This window comes from Macaca nemestrina, chromosome 5 (genome assembly GCF_043159975.1).
Source record: "Macaca nemestrina isolate mMacNem1 chromosome 5, mMacNem.hap1, whole genome shotgun sequence".
NCBI lineage: Eukaryota > Metazoa > Chordata > Mammalia > Primates > Cercopithecidae > Macaca > Macaca nemestrina.
In genome coordinates, this window is record NC_092129.1 from 171,887,174 (window position 1) to 171,908,947 (window position 21,774).

Consider the following 21,774-nt stretch of genomic DNA (forward strand, 5'->3'; position numbering starts at 1 on the left):
GCTAAAGGAAGTGCCTGGTTGCACAGCCTGCCTGGGTCCTATTCTTTCACTTTCCTCTTTGATTTCGATTTTGTGGCTACATGGGTGATTTTCTTGTATCAGCTCACAAATTGATTGCAAGGGGAGAATTCTCCATCTCTTTTCCTATGATAAGTAAATGTCCATGCTTTAACCACAGCTGCATCAGCTGGCAGTCTGAGGGTTGGATTGGTTAACCTTGGAAAGTGCTTCCCCTCCGCCTCCATACATTTCACAGCTGGTTCTCTGACAAATGCTCTCTGACCAACTCCTCATGGCATAGAGGTCACTGAGTCTGTGGCACTTCTTGTCCTGTGGTGCCTAATATCCCCTCTTCTGTAGCCATGAGTAGGAGTAGAGTGGGCAGGGGAGACTTTCATTTCCTCCATGACACAGGACTTGAAAAATCACTTCACTGGGACAGGGACTGGCCTTATCATGGCATAAATGTGCTATCACACCCCAGAGGAACGTCTACATCCCCTCAAGCCCGAACTCCCATGAAAACCAAATCACAAAGAAATAGAAGCATGTACTTAAATTGGTTTTCTGCCACACTTTGGGTTTCCTTTTTTTTTTTTTTTGAGACAGAGTCTTGCTCTGTCACCCAGGCTGGAGTGCAGTAGCGCCATTATGGCTCAGTGCAAGCTCCGCCTCCCGGGTTCAAGTGATTTTCCTGCCTCAGCCTCCTGAGTAGCTGGGATGACAGACGCCCACCACCAGGCCCGGCTAATTTTCTTTTGTATTTTTAGTAGAGATAGGGTTTCACCATATTGGCCAGGCTGGTCTTGAACTCTTGACCTCAAGTGATCCACCGGCCTTGGCCTCCCAAAATGCTGGGATTACAGGTGTGAGCCACCCTGCCCGCTGGGTTTTCCTTTTTTAGGAGCCTGAGATTAATTTCCATGTATTAACCTTCGAGTACATGAGAAATGCCCATTCTCAGATGATGCAGTTTGGGAGTGTTAAGTCACTTTCTATAGTAGAGACAATTTTCTGCACCAAGAATAGAAGTATATGAAACATTCTTCAACTGGAGCTCGGATCCCATAGGACACCAGTGTCTGTACAGCACCATTTTAAAGCACAGGTAGCCCCGGAGTAGCAGGTCATCGTATGGTCCTAGGATGAAAACCTGAGTCATTCAGCAGATTGTGAGGAAAGACGCTGGGGGTTCCACTCTCTCATTCCGGAGCATAGTCAGAATCTCTTATCTACTGATGTCCCTCACAAATTCTAAAACACAGCAATATGTTTTCTCATGCAAGTACTTATCAAAATTTACCAAATTTATAAAAAATTTGTAAGTCAACAATTTTGTAAGACTTTTTGGTCTTCTCTTCCAGCCTAGGTATCACTTTCTCAGGACCATCTCTGACCTGAAAACCTCTTTATATTCTTTTAGGATAAAAGGCTTTATTTTGAGATGAGCGTGGATAATGTTACTCTATCTTTGTTCCAGTTAAGAAATACTGGCCTAATTAATGAGAAACATACTTGGACTGTCACTTGAGCTTACTTAGGATAGGAGTTTTATAGTAAAGCATTTAGAATTTTACCAGTTTGTTCTCCTAATTTCATCTTCCATATCAAATATTTTAGGAAAAATGAATTTATATCTAAAGCTCCCTTTTTTAAAGTGAAAATCTACTTTTATTATTAATTGTTGGCATCAGGGCCAGGCACAGTGGCTCATGCCTGTAATCCCAGCACTTTGGGAAGCCAAGGCAGGTGGATCACCTGAGGTCTGGAGTTTGAGACCAGCCCAGCCAACATAGCAAAACCCCATCTCTACTAAAAATATTAAACAATTAGCCTAGTGTGGTGGCACATGCCTGTAGTCCCAGCTACTGGGGAGGCTGAGGCAGAAGAATCACTGGAACCTGAGAGGTGGAGGTTGCAGTGAGCCAAGATCGTGCCACTGCACTCCAGCCTGGGTGACAGAACGAGATGCCATCTAAAAAAAAAAAAAAAAGATTGTTTGGCATCAAAATTACTCATTCACTGGAAGGCATGAGAAAATTCACATTCAAATTTATTCTATTAGTGAATGGGAAAATCTACACAGTAAGATAATACTTTTCTTTTTATTTGCAACCAAGGAATAAGTTTTATTCCCGTGGAATCAAACAGGGATTCCTTTTCAACTATTCGGTTGAAATAAGTCAAGCAACAATTCAGTTATCTCAAACAGAATACATTTTTAAAAGACTGACCTACCATTATTGTTATGAAATCTTGTATACAAGAAAAACGTGGAGAAACAATCTTTTGAAAGTCTGCTTGTAAAGCCAGTATTAAGGGTAGCCCTGTTATGATGTATGCTTTGTGTCTCAGAGAAATCAGAATGTCTGCAACAAAAGCCTGTGTGATGGCAATACTGCAGAGCTGCACTGTCCAAAATAGTGGACACCAGTCACATGTGGCTATTTAAATTTAAATTAATGAAAATTAAATAAAACTAAACACGTGGTCCGTCAGTCTTACTGGCCACATTTCAAGTGCTCAATAGTCACCTATGCCCATTGCAGAGCGCAAGTAACATTTTCTACATTGCAGAAAGTTCTGTTGGACAGCTCTGTTTTAGAGTCTACTGATTATCTGTTAAAAGACTGGCTCAATCAATAGAGAGCTCAAATAAGAAATTCGGAGTGAGAGCACAGGAAGGAACTAGAATGGGAGAGGCTTTGAAACAAACAGGCACTGTCTTGGCACTACATACTAGCCATTCAAGGGGAGACCGTCCATGGCAGTGCTTCCTCTTTTCATGGTACTTTTTGTATTTCTTTTTGGTGTATGGAGAGTCGGGGAGTCATTAACTATATGGATTTATCTACTCTGGAAAAACAGAGAAGCATATATTCCCATTAATCACTGTCCTTAGAGATGTTACGAAACATGGCTATGTGCAAGTCATCATGTCATCAAAATTAGCAGCAGATTCAGTTGAGAATAGGAAGGAAGCCTGAGCAAGATAGACTTTCTAAGGAAACGGAGAAAGCTGAGGTTCCTGCCTTACATTTTCCATACAATTGCACTGTACTTTAGAACCATCTACCTCTTAGTGAAGTCCAACCCCTATTCTACAAATGAGAAAATGGAGACCCAGAGACAAAGAAGTGACTTACCCAAGGACACTTATGATATCACCGCAACAAGACCAGGGGCGAGATCTCCCTTCTAACATGACTTGGCCCATGTTACTACTACTCACTTACCTTGCAGACCAGTCAAGTAGATACTCCAATCCTCCCCTTAAAACAGTGTATATGATAAAATCATCCTTTTTAAAGAATAACTAATTTCAGCTCAGGAAGCACTGTAATTGTCCAAGTGAATATTTGTCAAATATCTCTTTCTGGTTTTGTTTCTTCATGAATGATTTAGAGTCTGGTCACTTGCTATCTGGCCCATTCTCAAAAGCCAAAATTTTCCCTAAACTCTGCCTATCTCAGTAGGTCCATGGGCACCAATGAAGTTCCCATCTCTGAATGCAAACCCTCCTGATCAATGTCACCTTGGAGAACAGGTTACTTCCAGCACCTCAAGTGAATTCCAGGTAGGATTCTAGCAGTTCAGGCTGGGTTTGCAGCCCAGAGCCAGAATGCCCCCAAAAGAGCCTGAAGTGGACCCTGGTCTTGGTCTTGGCCTTAGAGATCAGCAGAGCAGTGTTTAACAGCAGAGACTTTTGTTTCAGAAAGGCTTGACTTCCAAGTCAATCAAGGTCTGCCATTTATCTGTGACTGGACCACTAAGTGACCTCTGCCTCCATTTCCTCACTTAAAAGTTGAAGTAATAAGAAACACTTCCCTGTGGTTTTGAAAGGATTAAGTTGGCTACTTACTATATGTATCTAGCATAGTGTGTTAGTGTCAGGAACATGGGATTCACCCCATGAAAGGGGATGCCATTGTTAACTGGTCTGAGAACCCAGAGAAGTAGCAGAAAGACACCTTGGGCGTTCTTGCTTCCAGGCAGCCACCTGGAAGTCAGTTTTCAGATCCTGACCCTCTACTACCAGCTGAGGGAGCATTTCCACTTTCAGCAATCAAATTGTGCCACTTTAATAAATGCATCAGACCACAAGGTGGTGCTTGATTCTAAAGTTTGATATTAGGAGGCTTTTCTAACCACAAAAGTAGTGAAGAGCAAAGTGCATTCAACATCGTTAACAAGAGCCAACTTCCTAACCCTGATACAGATGTATAGGTGGGCTCCTGGCCTCTGTGACTAAAGGCCAAGGAGGGTGAGCCACAAAAGGAGCACTTGGCATGCGAGGGAGATGGGGAGAGCCCCAGCTGAAACCTTTATTTAGTTTCTTTTCCTACAGCATTATGCAAACTCCTGTCAAACCTACACTTGTGCTGTGTGGTTGTCCTCCAATTTCTGTATTACTCAGGCTCCCATAAGCAGCAGTTCAAGGAGTGCAGGGAGGAGAAGCGGAAGCAGTGTCTTCTGGGGACATCAACCCCAAGGTAGTTCAAAGCCCACTTCCCCTCGTAGTGCAATGACTGATGCCTCCAGCCGTGAGTACAGGTCATGAGGCTCTGTATGTACAGCAGATGTCACCCCTTTTTATTTTCAACACGCCAGCATGATGCCACTGGGTCTCGGTGAGTTGGCATCACACACATCACCAACAGCAATCTTGCCCGTGTGGTCAGCTCTGTATAATAACACTAGTGCCTTAGGAAGGTACAGCAGCTTGGATTGTCCAAAGGACTTTGCAACCAATTTGCAGTTATTACTGAGAGAGCTTTGGTCCTGGTGCAGTCGCTACCTGGACATGACCTTGGGCAATTTTATGAATTCTGTTCACCTGTAAAATGGTGGAAGAAGAAGGTGGGTAGACGAGATAATTTCTATAGGCCTCTTTAATGCTAGAATTCTGTAAGTCAGTCTTGTTTTTCCCTCAGAAGAAGTTTTCCATCCGTGAACATTTAGGTTTTAGGGGATGCTAAGAGGGCTTTAGGGGGAACTCCTGATGAAAACAAGCAAAATGGAAAAGATCAGGGAAAGGTAGGAGGACAGAGCTAGGAAGGGCTAGGCTTGGAGACAGAATAAAAGAGCTGAAAAGGACTCAGGTCTTAAAACATTGGATGAAGGCAACTGAAAGCCTTTTGTGGGAAATAGCCCCTGTAAAGGAAAACAAAGAGAAAAAAGAGAAAACTTAAATCTGCTGGGTTTTCTTTGGATCCAGTCAAAGGATTAGCTCTAAGATTGTTTTCTAGCTGATCCTCTGATAACAGCTTTCTAAAGGCTTGTGTAGACATCCCTTCACCAAGTTTTTTGACCTTTTAATCCTACTGAAAGTGACCTGTCCCCTCTTTCTACTAATGAGAACAGAAAAATAGAAGTCCTCTTTTCAATAACATTTTGATGATTTTCTCATTGATGTGAAGGCTGTACCCAACAACCTTTCATTATAAGGTAACCCAAAGGCATATACATGAATCACAACAGCTACTGTTCATAAACTATACCACTAATTCATAGCTTGCAACATTTTCCTTTAGTCTATTAATAATTTGAGTGAAAGAATCATTTAGGATCAAGTTTTTTTTTAATAGATGCAATTTCGTCTTAACTAAGACATTTATGCTTTTTTTCCTTCTAATAATGAACCCACTAACATTGTGGCAAGGCAGAGGAAATGAAAGATGACTTTAACAGCATCAGGCTGCTTGGCTCAGAGAAAATACAAGATTGCTACATTCCACAAGTTACTGAATTTGGAGGAACACTGCATTTGTCCTCTTGAAATGATCTGACTCAGCTTCTCTGAATTTTATGAATACCCTGGTCATGTCATCTGGGAATCATATGACCGTAATTTATTTGATACTGCACATTTTATTGCCTGGTGAAAAAAATAAACCCAATAACTAAAAATATGAACAGATTTCCCATATGGTGATCTAATCAGATACATGTATTGGTAGAGACTATGATCATGTTACCATATAGTATGTATTTTATAATTATATATTTTATATTTTATTATATAAAAGTATAACATATACTTTATTATATTATAAATACACTGTTATATTATATTATAATTTTACATTATATAAAATTATATAATTATACACACTTTATTATATTATAAATATAATATGTACTTTACTGCATTATAGTATAATTTTATATAATAAAATATATAATATATAATTATACACATTACATGCTTCATATTAAAAGATTATATAAAAATGTGAAGAACTGGTATCTCTTGGGAAAATGTCAACATTTTATCCTTTCTTTTATTTAATCCAAATGCTAAAAAGGTCTTTATGGTTTTAAGTCTATTGTTTTTTGGTTGTTTTAAAAAACTTGTTTTACTAGGTAATAACAATGAAATTATGACACTAAATTTAACCTCCATTGGAAAAATCACCATTAGGTGATTTCATCCACAGTCATCACTGAACACATTAAATTTATACAAGAGATGTAAGCTTATTGTAAAGAAGAATTACCATTTATGTGTAACTTGAGTGATATCTGAGTAAAAACTAAAAAAAAAATCAGACAAGAATATTATTTCAAGAAAATGTCAGGGTTACAGTGTCATTCAGTTTCACCAATTCCTTTCTGTTTAATAAAATAAATTTATAGCTTTAACCTACAACTCTGCAGATAACCATGTGTTGTCTTTAGAAACAGTTGTCTAAAAAGCTACTGAAATATTTCCATTTTGCCTCTGTTCAGAGCACGACCCTGCAAGAATCTAGATGTCAAAATACTGTTTGGTTTTAGTAGAAGAAAAAAATAGTGTCTAATAGTCAAAGCTGGGCAGCAAATGCATATGGGAAAAACAATAAATCATGTCTTGAATGGATTTCACTCCATATGACTTTCTTTTTCCATTGGTTTTCAAATTTGTTTCATTCCTTTAAGTTGATGCTTTTATCTTTTCCTGTTAAGGATGGATTTGACTTTTGATTCATTGAATTGCAGTGTTGATGGAATACTAGTTTTTACAATTAAAATGCCAAGCAAAAAATGCAGCTCCCAGGAGTCCTTGCCGGTCAGTGGTGTTCAGTCACCCACTCCTGGCAGAAAGTAAGTGCTGCGGAGAGGCAGGAGTGCCAGGGTTAGATTGCTGAAAGTTCACAGCCAGTTCTGGGCTATTTAATCTCATGGCTTATTGTTTGGCTATAAATCTATTTTTATTAAAATATAATTACACTTACATAGTAACTAGGCTAAGGCTTGTATATTATGGCAAGTCATTTTTCATAGGCAGAGAACTGCAGACAGATTGCTGGAGATTGAAGGAATTGTATTTCTCCCTCTTAGGCCAATGAACTACTGTTTTGGTTTTGTGCCTTGGGCACATCGTTTTCAAAAAATCTCCCAAGTCTCCAAAAATCTTTCAATCTTTCTTTCTACCATCTGCAACAGACCCCATTACTTAATAGAGAGGAACAAATACAGTCAATTCTCGTTATTCAGAAGTTCCATATTTGCCAATTCACCTGCTAGCTTAAGTTTATTTGTAACCTCAAAATCAATATTCACGGGGTTTTCAGAGAGATTCATGGACATGCAGAGGGGTGAAAAATTTGAATTACCAACCCACACGTTCCTACCTGAGATGACACTATGCCTTCTCGTTTCAGCCCTTATCCTGTAAACAAGTGTCCTTTTTGTCATCAATGTTGTGCCATGTTCTTCACATTTTTGTGCTTTTTGTTGGTGGTTTCACTATTCAAAATGGCCCCTGAGCATAGTGCTGCCTAGTGTCCCTAAACACCAGAAGGCTGTGATGTGCCGTACAGAGAAAATACATACGTTAGATAAACTTCATTCAGGCATGAGTTATATGGCTGCTGGTGGTGAGTTCAATGTTAATGAATCAATAATATATGATACATAAGGCGTTTTTCAACAGAAACACAAAACAAGGTTATGTATTGACCACTTGACCAGAAGTTTGCAGAAACCTAACCCTGTTTTTCCCCTAGGAGCAATGTAGTTCAGTATTCACTAATTCAGTGTTTGTGGTGACTCTATAGAACATAACTGTAATGAGAATAAGAATAATAGGAATCTCATGAATGATAAAAATCAATTGTAACTACCATTGGTAGCTCTTCTGTTTCCCAAAATGCATATTCCTACATTTTTTTCTAATAAAGGAAGCTATTTGAAAGGAGATAATTCAAAGAAGAGAAATGAATACTTTTATAAGGAGAGAAAATGTAAGATGAAAAGTAAGAGGACCTGGGGTTTATTGAGTTTGGAGAAGTGACATCTTTGAGTCTTTCTGATCTCCATCTTAATCAAGGCTCAAACAAAGAGGAGACAATCCTCCTCTAAAGCAGGTCTGATTGTGTTTGGAAGGGCGTGGGGGCATTTTATTGGTCAGGGTGACAAAATTTTGGAACATGGAGTTTCTATACCAACCAGTTTCAAGAAAAAAAAAAAAGAGAGAGATAACTGACATTAATTTACAAAATTACTTACCTGAACTTGAGAGTTCTAAAACAGACAGTCAGACTGGCTTTTCACAGCTCTGGGACCCTGTAAATGGGGTCCACCTGTAAGAGGCTCTGCTAAGTCAAGAGACAAGGTCTACAGAACGGTTTTCCCCAGGAAAGAATTAACTAGTTTGAATAGGCCCATATAAGGATTAAAGTTAAGCCATTGGCCATATCCTGACAAATATTTTCCAGACTGTGTTTCCTGGAAAGTAAGGTTGGTTAGGTTTTATTTCACTAGGGTGTATGTGCAAGGGTAAATGGGAAGGAAGATAAGGGGGATGTGTGTGTGTGTGAGTGTGTGTAAAAGTAATGATACGTCTTTTCTATATTTATGTTTTAGTTTTTTTAAAGAACATATTATTAATCATTTTGTTTTGTCTCTGTAGTGCAAGGGTATGGGATTTGAAATCACACCGAAGTGTGTTTGAAGCTCACTTGTGTGGTCTTGGATAAGTTACTTAAACCTCCCTACCTTCAGTTTCCTTATCTGGAAAACAGAGTATCATGTCGACCTTGCACATTGTTTAACAGATTCTCCCTCTAGTTCAAGCTGCTTTCGTAGTGTTCCTGTCTCTTACTTGTCCCCCATTGTGCATTCTTTCACTAGTAAAGCGTAAATTCCACCAGGGCAGGTATCGTGTCTCTTTTCCTCACCATGTGTACCCCTAGAACCGCATTTACTGGTGTATTTCTTGCATAAACAGGAGCACAATAAATATCTGTTGAATAAACTTTTGTAAGAGAGTCACTGTTAGGTTAAAGTTCTTCAAAAGTGCATCACTGCCCACAGAGCAAAGTTCAAACTCCTTAGAGTGCCATAAAAGCTGTTTTTGAGTCAGCTCCTGCTTACCAAGATCTAACGCAGCTCTCGGCGCCCTCTTCCCTCCTCCCAAGGCTTCTGGGCATACCTGTGGAGGTGGCATCCTACCAGAGGGCTCCCCGACAAAGGACTCATGTAGAGGCTGACCTCAGCCTCCTGGTACACAGTGGAGAGACTCAATCTTCCCAGAGTCTCTTTTTTTCTCATTGGTTGGCCTAGAGAGGGGGCGCTCTTTTGCAATTTATTCACCTTGAGATGACAAGTTTCTACTTTGTACAAGAGCCCATGGACAGAGCAGCATCTCTAAGCTCCAGCTATGCAGTTTCGTTCCCAGTGTCCTCAGGCTGCTCCAAGCACTCTTGCCTCTGAGCTTTTAAAGAGTTGCTCTTTCTTAACCTGGCTCAATGCCATTCTTCCCCAAAGCCCCTCTGACCCCCAGGGTGGTTGCTGGCCACTCAGCATTCCATGCTTGCTTCTTTTCTAGCACTCATTCATTTACCCACTCACTTATATAATGATTATTAAGTGCCTGCCAGGGTAAGGTGCCAGTGTACGGCAGTCCACAAGATGGACACAAGTCCTGTCTTTTGGAGCTAACAAAACATCAGCGAAGATAGCCATTAAATGAATCACTTCACTTGGCTAGGTGTGGTGGCCCACACCTGTAATTCCAACACTTTGGGAGGTCAAGGTGGGCAGATCACTTGAGGTCAGGAGTTTGAGACCAGCCTGGCCAACGTGGTGAAACCCTGTGTCGACTAAAAATATAAAAATATTAGCCTGACATGGTGGCGAACGCCTGTTATCCCAGCTACTCGGTAGGCTGAGGCAGGAGAATCACTTGAACCTGGGAGGCAGAGGTCGCAGTGAACCGAGATCGCACCATTGCACTCCAACCTGGGCGACAGAGCAAGACTCCACCTCAAAAAAAAAAAAAATTATTGCACCAAGAAACGTTTTATCTTAACTTTGAAGAGGCCCTAGGATGCGGTGGAAGTGTGTATCAAACTGGAGGAAGAGAATCACCCTTTGAGACTGTTTTGGAATTGCCTAAGTTCTTGTCTGTCTTCCTTCTGGGCTGTAGCATGCTTGAGCTCTAAATCTCATTTTTCTGAATTACAGCCCCAGAGTTTAGCAGAAGACACTTAATATGCACTCCATAAATTATAAATACTACTGATATAAATATTACCATCTTGGAAATAGTCTCTACAAAACTGTGTACTTTCTCACCTGTGACAAAACAGATTTTGGAGTACTTCTGTCCACAATTTTTATTTGTCTCTGAATAGAGAGAGTTGGGGGTGTGCACATGTGGGAAAAGTCTTATAAAACTTGGGGCATTTTCTTTTTTAATATCTAGCCCCTCTTTCTCCCTCCTCTGTAGGAGGTATGAATCCTTCCTGCTCCTCATCCCCCAGGTCCCGAGAACCTTTCCCCTTCCAACTCTCTCATGACTTGGCTGCCATCATTTATGCCTGGCCTGAATCTCATTCATACCAACTTGTTGATTCTCCCTGGTAGCTGCATTTTTAGCCTCCTTTTCAATATCTAGCATGAAAGTTTGTATGTTCTACCAAAGGAATGTCACGTGACTATGAAAAGTTAGGGGCGCTTGAGATACGGGACTCAGTATTGACATGTGAACTTCATTGCCTCACAAGTATTTGTGTTGTCATTGTGTGACAATACCGAGATATGTTACATATATTCTTTTGCATGACCCAAATACTGCCAACAATAAAATGTTTTTCTAGTTTTAATTTTTGTTTAATATTCTCTTATTTTTAATGGACAAATAAGAATTGTATATATTACAGGCCGGGCACAGTGGCTCATGCCTGTAATCCCAGCACTCTGAGAGGCCGAGGTGGGAGGATCATGAGGTCAGGAGTTCGAGACCAAGACTGGCCAACATGGTGAAACCCCATCTCTACTAAAATACAAAAAAAGGAGCTGAGCATGGTGACGGGCACCTGTAATCCCAGCTACTCGGGAGGTTGAGGCAGAATCACTTGAATCCAGGAGGCTGAGCTTGCAGTGAGCCGAGATGGCGCCATTGCACTCCAGCCTGGGCGACAGGGCGAGACTCCATCTCGAAAAAAAAAAGAATTGTATATATTACAAGGTACAATATGTTGTTTTGATGTACATAGAAAAAGTAAAGCTAGTTAACAAGCTGATTAACCTCACCTACTTACAATTTTTTATGGTAAGAATATTCAAAATTTGCTCTTTCAGGTAAACAGGAAAAGTAAGTGTTAGGGTTCTATTGCACAGCATGGTGACCAGAATTAATAATAATTAATTATATATTATTAATAATTAATAATAATATTAATAATACATATTATTAATAATTAATAATAAAGATTGTTTATTGCAAAATCTCTAAGAGTAGGTTTTTAAACATTCTCACTTCGTAATAAAACTTTTAAATAAAAATTACTGTAGGTAAACTTGGTTTAACCACTTTAAGATGAAACTGATTTTTAAGAGATTTAGGAGTCCTGAGTTGAAGGTACTCCAAAATAACTGCATGAGTTCCTCACCCTCTCCCTTACAACTCCCTCCTTTCCCTTCCCCTTTGCTCACACACACCCAGGGATCCAGGGATCTAGGGCTCCTGGGCTATGGTGCCATCTGCCTTTGTATGTCCCTATCTGTGCGCCTATCTTTGCATCAGAATTTTGTCTTCAATCCTGCAGTTTGGCAGTTATGCTTGATGGCCCTAGACAGGCTGCTGACAGCACCCTCTAGATTCCCGAATCCCTGGGGAGCGTAGAACCTTATAGATGGGTGACGTGTGTGTGTGTGTGTGTGTGTGTGTGTGTGTGTGTGTATACGCACAAGCTTGTGTGTGCATGTGTTGGGGAGCCATGTTCAAGAAGATGGGTGAGAAGGAAGGACATGAGCAGATACCAGGGTTCTCAACTCCAGTTACAAGGAAGAGCATTTCAGAACTAGGGCATCCCAACTACTTGGGGAGTAAAACTGAGAGTCTAATGATCTGTGTGCTCACGGGGGCTCCTGAAGTCAGTAAAGATTTTGGACATTGGTGCCAAGTATAAGCATCGAAGGTGTAATTGAAAGAGAAGAGGGCCAAGTGTGGTAGCTTGCACCTGTAATTCCAGCCGTGAGCCAACACACTTTGGGAGTTCAAGGCAGGAGGATTGCTTGCAGTCAGGAGTTCAAGACAAGCCTGGGCAACAGAGTGAGACCACTTCTGTACAAAAAATTTAAAAATTAGCCAGGCATGGTGGAGCACGCCTATAGTCCCAGCTGTCAGGAGGCTGAGGCGGGAGGATTGCTTGAGCCCAGAAGATCAAGGCTGCAGTGAGCTATGATCACACTGCTGCACTCCCTCTGGAAAAAAAAAAAAAAGAGAAAGAGAGAAGAGAAAATACATTATTTATTTGCACAAATAATATGCTGGTCATATATGCCTATAATGTGTCAGAAGAAATGTACTATAAATTTTACTGGAGGAAAACAGCAAACTCTATACCCATTCGTGAAACATGCGTCAATAAACAGAGCAGAATTAAACATAGACTACATCAGACTATGAGTTGGAACATTTGGCCACAGAGGAGAAATACCAACCACAGTTTTGTCTTGCTTCCTAAAGAGATGATCTTTCTGGAGGCGTTTTCTGAGCTAGGGAGTTTCTCCCCCTTTCCCTTCAGTCTCCTCAGTCCCCACTTCCTCCCCTTTAAAATTTATAATGGTGAAAGTCTGTCAGGGATAACCCAAACAAGGGATAACCTCAGAGAGTATAAACCTTTAGCAAGAACATCAGGTAGAGAGAGGGCTCAGGGAACAAGCGTAGCTGCAAAGAGTGAGAGGAAGGAGAATGAGAGACACATTTTTTTTGCTATTTCCAGCATTTGAGGGGGTAAAGCCCCACAGTAGGAGAGAGAGCCTACGACAATGAAAGAAGCCTGCAGCCTGTATAAAAAATATTTTTACATGTATAAGACATGCAGTTAAAATGTGCACACGCAAATAAGGCAGAAAAAGGGCCATCTGACTCATTAATTAGTGTAAATATAACACTAATTTTAGTCCTTTATGAAATTCTTCAAAATTTGTGCTTAAATAACATGCAGTTCAACCTATTTGTTCTTCAGTCAATATATGCTGAGTGCTGATTGTGTGCTAGGCATTGTGCTAGACGCTGGCGTGCAGTGATGTGCCACATGTGCGTTCCTGCCCTCATGGATCTGACAGTCAAGTGGGCATGACAGTCTAATCAGGGAACTGCCCAGGAGAGAATGTGAGGCTGCACCTTTGATGGAGAGTTCCACGGTACCAGAGAGCATCTCAGAGTGGAATGTACCCTCTTGGGCGGAACAGGAAAGGCTCTGGGAAATCTCTCCTGAAAAATTACATTTCTTGAGAAACAAAACTCCTATGGTTAAGATTGTTATTGCGTTTAATAACAGTTGGAATTCATATTCCCTGGACCTCTGTTCTTCTAGTTTGGCTCTCACAGCGATGAGCCTGCCAGGTGAATTGAGCGAGTTGGGAACTTATTGTAAATGTCAGTTTCTGGCTTCTTTCAAATCACTCAAGATTTAAATATCAAAGATGCAACTTCAGGACTTTCTCTTTTCTTATAACTTTACATGCAATGTCTGGTTTTGCTCAATTGTCTACTTATTTACCCATCAATAAATATTGGGCTACAGACACTGTACCCTATGTTAAGTGTTCAGAGCACAGAGGCTAGTTGGAGATACCAGGCTGTTAGAAAACGTATGAAATGAATATATAATTACAAATTGCAATGACTATTGCTTTATGGGTCAGAGTTTGTAATTATGGACAACAGGATACACTATAGACGAATTAAGCAGAAAGGTGTGCATTAAGAGTACAGCTAGCTCCGTATTCTAAAGAGGCCTAAAGAAACAACTCTAGGCCAAAATTCTAAGATCATTGTTCCCAACTATTGCAGAACTAGGCCCCCGAGGGAGCTCCTGCCCTTGTTAAGGAGAGAATCTCACATCCTCTGCCAGGACCCCAGCCAGTCAGATGAACCCCTCTATCCAGCTCTCTCTCACTATGTAGCAACATGTCTAAACCACCTGCCACAGGTATGTCTGATGGGCAGAATCTCAACCACTTCTAGAACCCTACTGCAAGGGAGCCTGGGAAAGGCAGTTTTAGTCTTAGGCCTTGCCTTTGAGAAGGAGACTGGAGTGCCTGTTAAGGGAGCCCCACACAGTTGGCTACGGCCTCCAAGGGAAAGAGCAGGGAACTGCCAGAGAAAAAAATAACACCAGGCATCTGCTTTAGGCTGAGTAAGAGAAGAAGGCCATTCCTAGGAAGCAGCTTTTAAAGTCAGTGCAGAGGAAGTAATAGGATTCAGTTCATCAGTGTGTGCAAAGGCCCTGAGGTAGAATTTGACAGTGAGAACACCCAGCAAAGTGAAGGAGGCGACTGACTATGCGGGGGACATAGAGCAAGGCCTTAGAAGCCTGGAGAGGTGGAGGGGCTGATTGTTCAGGACCTCATGCTTTATTCTACCTGCAATGAGAAGCCCTTAGGGGCCTAGAAACCGGGATTTGGGACTATGCTGTCATTAATGCATAGCAGACTAAATATGCTGTAATTCATTGCTAATGCTCTCTTCTGCAAGAAGCAAGATATGTGACTAAAAGGGTCCTAGAGAGAAGCAATTCCTGATTGGCTCAGCCATTCAGTGATGCCTGAGCCCTGGGGCAGCCTCTTCATGATCCTTAGGGCTGCTCCTACAGGTTCACAAGACTGTGGTTGCGGTGCCAAGTATCACATGCTCCCTCCAACGAAGGCAGGGACTGGAAGAAATCTCTCTTTGGAAACTGGGGAAAAGAAACCTGTTTTCCAGAAAGCCCCACATTCCTTTGCCCAAGATTGGGTGCCATTCCTCTGCTGAGCTACAAACACACCAGGAATGTGATTGTCTGAGATTTTCAGATTCTACAGTGGGAGGTGACCAGTGCCGAGAAAGGAGGAGGGAAGTGTGGCTTTCGATAGGGAACCACAGCAAATGCCAGAGCTGTATTTTATCACAGCCATAAACTCCACACACACTCATGTCATCCACACAGAGTGAGTACAGGCTCAGAAAACATTCAGAACAAGACCAAAGTGAGTCTGGACTTGCCCAGCTAGAGAACACTAGAAACCCTAAGGCATGGAACGGGGTGTGTAAAAAAGTCCACACTTGTATAAATCAATCAGTTTTTTCTGGGCAATTGCACCACTTAGAAACTTTGTTTATAAATGTATCATTAGCATATTCATAGTGTAATAAAACCCTAATGACAAGGTGCTTGTAGTACATATCAAGCCTCACCATCAGACACAGGCCCGGGTAGGGTTAGGCTTGCCTGTGTCTACCTGGGAGCCACAGATAGATAGACTCCCGTCAGTCTTCCTAGATTAGTGCTTGGCCATTTGCATACATGCGAATAAGCCTGATGTTCTTCCCTCTCTCTGTGACAGGATGCCAGGGTCAGAGGAGTCTACCTAGATTGTACTCTTTGCAATTGGTGTTACTAAAGCTAAATCATTTCTTTTTCAGACCAGGAACCGCATTTTACTTTCCTTATCTAGTTCTATTATTTCATCATCTCAGAAGAGTTCCAAATTTCTCCCTCCATCTAGTGAGGGGCTAAGTTGTATTTTCCAGTTATTGTTCTTTGCATAAGCTAGAGGCAAGCAGTCACACCCCCAGATATACGTTATTTTCTGTTTCTCTCTAATGCTCATTGGATATAGACTAATGACCCTGCCAGACCCCAACACCATGACAAACCTGGACAGCTGCCCTCTTGCACACTAAGATGGAATGGGGAATATTCAGCTGCCTCTTTTGTTCTCATTAGACTTTCCCTAATGTATTCCCAACTCTCTCTACCAAAATCCTGGCTCCGGCTGCTCTCCATCTGGGAGAGCAGAGTTTACAGCTGTCTCTGGCTCTGACAGTGTGGTCCTGTGACCAACAGTATGAGGGGCTTGCTGTTACATAAGCTGAACTCTACTCCAGAGATTTGTCTGTGAAACGTCTAGTTGGAGGTGTAGAGGAAAGGGAAGAGGCAGAGGGATAGAGAAACAGAGAGGAGAATTTCTATGAAAGCCTTCAGCTAAATTCAAGATAAATTGTAGAGTATCATAATGCATTTTGGTGGGGAGGGGTATGGAGTCTCGGTCTGTCTCCCAGGCTGGAGTGCCGTGGAGCAATCTCTGCTCACTGCAGCCTCTCGGCAGCCTCTCAGCTCGGGTAATCCTCCCACCTCAGTCTCCCAAGTAGCTGAAACTATAGGTATGCACCACCACACCCAGCTAATTTTTGTAGTTTTAGTAGAGGCGGGGTTTTGCCATGTTGCCCAGGCTGGTCTTGAACTTCTGCACTCAAGCAATCTTCCTGCCTTGGCCTCTCAAGGCACTGGGATTACAGGCATGAACCACCATGCTTGCCATAATGCATTTTTAATGTTGCAAAAGAAGTGTTGGCTTTGCTTTTTCCCTTGCCTGCTGCCCTGCAATTTAGAGCTTTAAAGTTCAACATCCAACCCGATGCCCTGCCGTCTCTGTAATTCCAAAGCCTCCTATGAATAATGAAATAGAGTAGGAGAAAGGAAAGAGACAGTAGAAGAGAAGCGAATAGAAAAAAAATGGAGATTTGATGAAAGAAAAGAGGAGAACATGATTATAAGTGTAAGCGATGGGATAAAATTGCTGGGGAGAAAGAATTCGTTCAGATAGAGAACTCTTGTACCATACATCCAAGTGCCTGCTAAGTGCCAGGCCCTCTGCCGGGCACTGAACATCAACTATGCAGGGATGATCAAGAAAGACAACTTTTCTGCTTTCATAAAGTGTGCATTCTGGCTGGGCGCTGTGGCTCAAGCCTGTAATCCCAGCACTTTGGGAGGCCGAGACGGGCGGATCACGAGGTCAGGAGATCGAGACCATCCTGGCTAACACGGTGAAACCCCGTCTCTACTAAAAAATACAAAAACCTAGCTGGGCGAGGTGGCGGGCGTCTGTAGTCCCAGCTACTCGTGAGGCTGAGGCAGGAGAATGGCGTGAACCCGGGAGGCGGAGCTTGCAGTGAGCCGAGATCCGGCCACTGCACTCCAGTCTGGGCGTCAAAGCGAGACTCTGTCTCAACAACAACAACAACAACAACAACAACAACAACAACAAAAAAAAAAAAAAAAAGAGTGTGCATTCTACCGAGGGAGACCAACAATAAACAAATAAACAAGTGTATGACATAAGGTCAACAACCGATGAGTCCTGTGAAGGGAAATCAATCAGAGCAAAAAGACAGAGTGCAATAGGAGCGTGGCAGGAGGCAAAGATCTCTCTAAGGAGGTGTCATTTGAGAAGGGAATTTAAGAACATGAGAGAGCAAAGGACTTCGATGTCTGGGAAAAGGGCACACCAGGCTTAGGAAAACAGAGCGAAATATCCAGAGGTGGAAACAGTGCTGGTGAATGGAGTGAGGGAGCAGTATAGTGAGGGGAAGGGATGAAAAGGGAAGGATGGCCCAGAGAAGTGCCAGGAGGAGCCTGGGGAAATTGTAGTCAGGAGACAGTTTGTGCTTTGATTTTTATGTTTAAAAAATGACTATAACACTGAAGAATGGCTAAAAGAAAAGTGTCGGTGAAGATGTGGAGGAATCAGAATCTTCGTATCTTATATGGGAAGATGAGTCAGTAAAGCCACTAGGGAAAATGAATTGACAGTATCTACTAAAGCTGAATGCACATATACTTTAAAATTTTTTCTTAATTATTTTTATTTTTATTTTCTGAGATGGAGAGTCACTCTATCACCCAGGCTAGAGTGCAGTGGCATGATCTTGGCTCACTGCAACCTCCACTCCCCAGGTTCAAGCGATTCTCCTGCCTCTCAGCGTTCCAAGTAGCTGGGATTCCATGCGCCCGCCACCACACCTGGCTAATTTTTGTTTTGTTTTGTTTTGTTTTGTTTTATTTATTTATTTTTTAAATGGTGATGGGGTTTTGCCATGTTGGCTGCGCTAGTCTCAAACTCCTGACCACAAGTGATCTGCCTGTCTTGGCCTCCCAAAGTGCTGGGATTACAGGCGTAAGCCACCACATCTGTCCCACATATATACTTTTGACCAAGCAGTTCCACTCCTGCAAATAAATATACCCCAAAAGAGGCCAGGTTCAGTGGCTCACACCTGTAATCCCAGCACTTGGGGAGGCCAAGATGGAAGGATCACTTGAGGCCAGGAGTTTGAGACCAGTGTGGGCAATATAATGAGACCCCCATCTCTAAAAAATAAAATAAAATAAAATAAAGCTAAAAATAAATAGAAAAATTTGAAAAATATACTCCAAAGAAATAATAGCTTGTGTTCACTAAAAATCGTGTACAAGAGCATTCATAGCATATTTACTCATAATAGCCCCAAGCTAAAAATAGCCCAAATGTTCATTAACTTTATGAAGGATAAATAAATTGTGGTATATGTATACAATGGAAGATAACAACAAAGAAAAGTCACAAGGTACAGCTAAACACAAGAGAAGAAATTTTTTTCAGACCTAATGAAGAGATGAAAGAAACCAAATATGAAAAAATACATTCAGTATTTCTCCATTCATACGAAGGTCAAAAAAGTGGAAGTCATCTATCATGATAGAAGTCTCAGTTGTTACATTTGGGGGTTATAGCCTGGGAGAGGTCATGGTTGAGGCTTTTGGGGTGCTAGAAGTGGTCTATATCCTCACAGACGTTCCATATACAATGTCTTTGCTCGTTTGGGCACTATAACAAAATACCTTAAACTGGGTCATTTATAAACAACAGAAATGTATTGCTTATAGTTCTGAAGTCTTGGAAGTTCGAGATCAAGGTGCCAGTAGATTAGGTGTCTGGTAAGGGCAGACATAGATGTTACCTTCATAGATAGCGCCTTCTAGCTGTATCTTAGCATGGTGGAAGAGTGAAAGGGAGGTAAGCTTCCTCTAACCTCTTTTATAAGAGCATTAATCTCATTCGAGAGGGCTCTGCTCTCATGATCTAATCATCCCCTAAAGACCTTACCTCTTAATACTATTGCACTGGGGGCCAGGCTTGGTGATTCATGCCTGTAATCCCAGCACTTTGGGAGGCTAAGGCAGGCAGATCACCTGAGGTCAGGACTTCAAGACCAGCCTGGCCAACATGGTGAAACCCCGTCTCCACTAAAAATACAAAAATTACCCAGGCACAGTGGTGCATGCCTGTAATCCCAGGTACTCCAGAGGCTGAAGCAGGAGAATCTCTTGAACCTGGGAGGTGGAGGCTGCAGTGAGCCAAGATTGTGCCACTGCACTCCAGCCTGGGCAACAGAGTGAGACTCTTTCTCAAAAACAAGCAAAAAAATTACTATTGCGTTGGGGTTTAGGTTTCAACATCTGTATTTTGAGGAGGGGACACCAACATCAGACCAGAGCAAATGCATCTGTAAAAACTGAGTGAACATTAACATTCGAACACCTTACTGAACGTATATTATACCTCAATAAATATTTTGGAAGATGAAAGGAAAAAAGACTAGCCTGATTTTCTGTAAGCATGCTGTGTATGGTCAAGAGTGGAGGCAGGGAGATCTTTAGCAGACTGCTGCAGGATCTTGGGAGAGAGAAAGTGGCTTGGACTAGGATGCTGGTAGGGAAGGTCCTGAAAGTGGGTCAGAGTCAGGGGACATATGCTAATTTGGGATGACAAGATATGCTAACAGATTGGTTGTGGGATGTGAGATAAAAAGAGGAATCAAGGATGACTCCCAGGTTTGTGGTCTGAGAAACTAGGTGGAGGGTAGAGCTATTTGTGGACAAACAGGAGGGAAGAACCTGGAATCCTGTTTGGTACACATGCCCATTGATATCCAAGTAAAGATGTGGAGTATAATTTGGGGTGCATATCAGTGTCCTTAAAGGGGATTGTAGATGTGCTTTTGGAAGTTACCAGCATATTCATGGTATTCAAAGCTGTGGAGTAGATGAGAGTTTCAGGGGGTGGACTGTAGATTGAGAAGCGAAATTTGAACTTATTGGCACTCAAACATTTAGAGGCCAGGAAGGAAAAGAAGATCCAGAAAAGGAAACAGAGAAGAAGCCTCAGTGGGGAGGGAAAGGCAGAGAGAGGATAACAGGAAAGTGCCTTGGAAGCCTAGTGAAGAAAATCAAGTGGAACAGCAGATTCAAGGCTCAACTCCCAGGATTCAACTCAAATACTCAAATTGCGGACCAGTCTGAATTGCTCAGCGACAGAGCTACAGCCTTTCTGAACATCCAGAGGTAGTTGGCTCAATTGTTGCTGTAAAGTTGAGAAGAACTGAGAGCTGATCGTTGGATTTGGTAACATGGAGGATATCAATGGCTTGGCAATGGTAGTTTCACTGAGTGTGTCAAAATAGATAGGAACAAGGAAACAGGGACAATTGGTATAAGTAACTCTTGAGGAGGTTACCATACAACAAAGCAGATACATGAGGAAGTGGGAGACAGAAAGATAGGACATTTTTATTTTAAGAAGGGAAATATTAGAGCATGTCTGTATGCTAACGACAGATCCTGAAGAAACGGAGGAAATAGTGATATGAGAGCAGTGGAGAAAACTAGAGTAGAAAAACCTTTAGTGGTGTCAGACAGATGGAACCCAGAGTCCAGAAGAGGGGTTGACTTTAGACAGGATCAGAGACAGTTCCCCTCTCGTGGTAGGTGGGAAAGCAGAGGGTCACGGATACAAGGGTGGTAGGCTGACTGATCAGGAGGTGGGAAGACATGAAAGATCTCCTCAGGTTGCTTTTTATAGTATTGTAAAAGAACGACAAACAGTCATCATTTGAGAGTGAAGACAGAAGTTGGAGGAGAAAGGTGTGAACAGCTGTCTGGGAAAGATAATTGGTTAGGGAATGAGCTGGGACTGCCTGGTAGAAGAGCACCCATGAGGTCACATGGGTGCAGCGGATCCGTCAGCAGAGCTGTGTTATTCCCTACATTCAGTTCAGAATAATGGTAATTGGATTAAGCCAAAGACGGGGCTTTGCTAGGAAGGCTCAGCAAAAGGGAGAAGGACAGGTGGCCACAATATATGGAAAGGAATCGTTTAGTGATGCTTCAGGGAATCTAACCTGGGCAAGAAAAGAAGCAAGGACCTGAGCTGTTTGATGGGAAAAAGGTGGGAATTCGCAGGAAAGAATTTGACGGCACCGGTTAAGATGAAAACAAGGATACCCTGTGGCATGGCCATGTCTTGCAGAAAAAAACAAAAAAAACAAAAAAACAAAAAAAATTTATCTGTGCATAGGGAAGTGTTCAAAAATGTTCACTGTAGCATCGTTTGAAATTGAAAACAAACAAATGGAAAAACCAAATGCCTATCAACAGAAATATGTGTTTTAAATAATGATGGTATTCACAT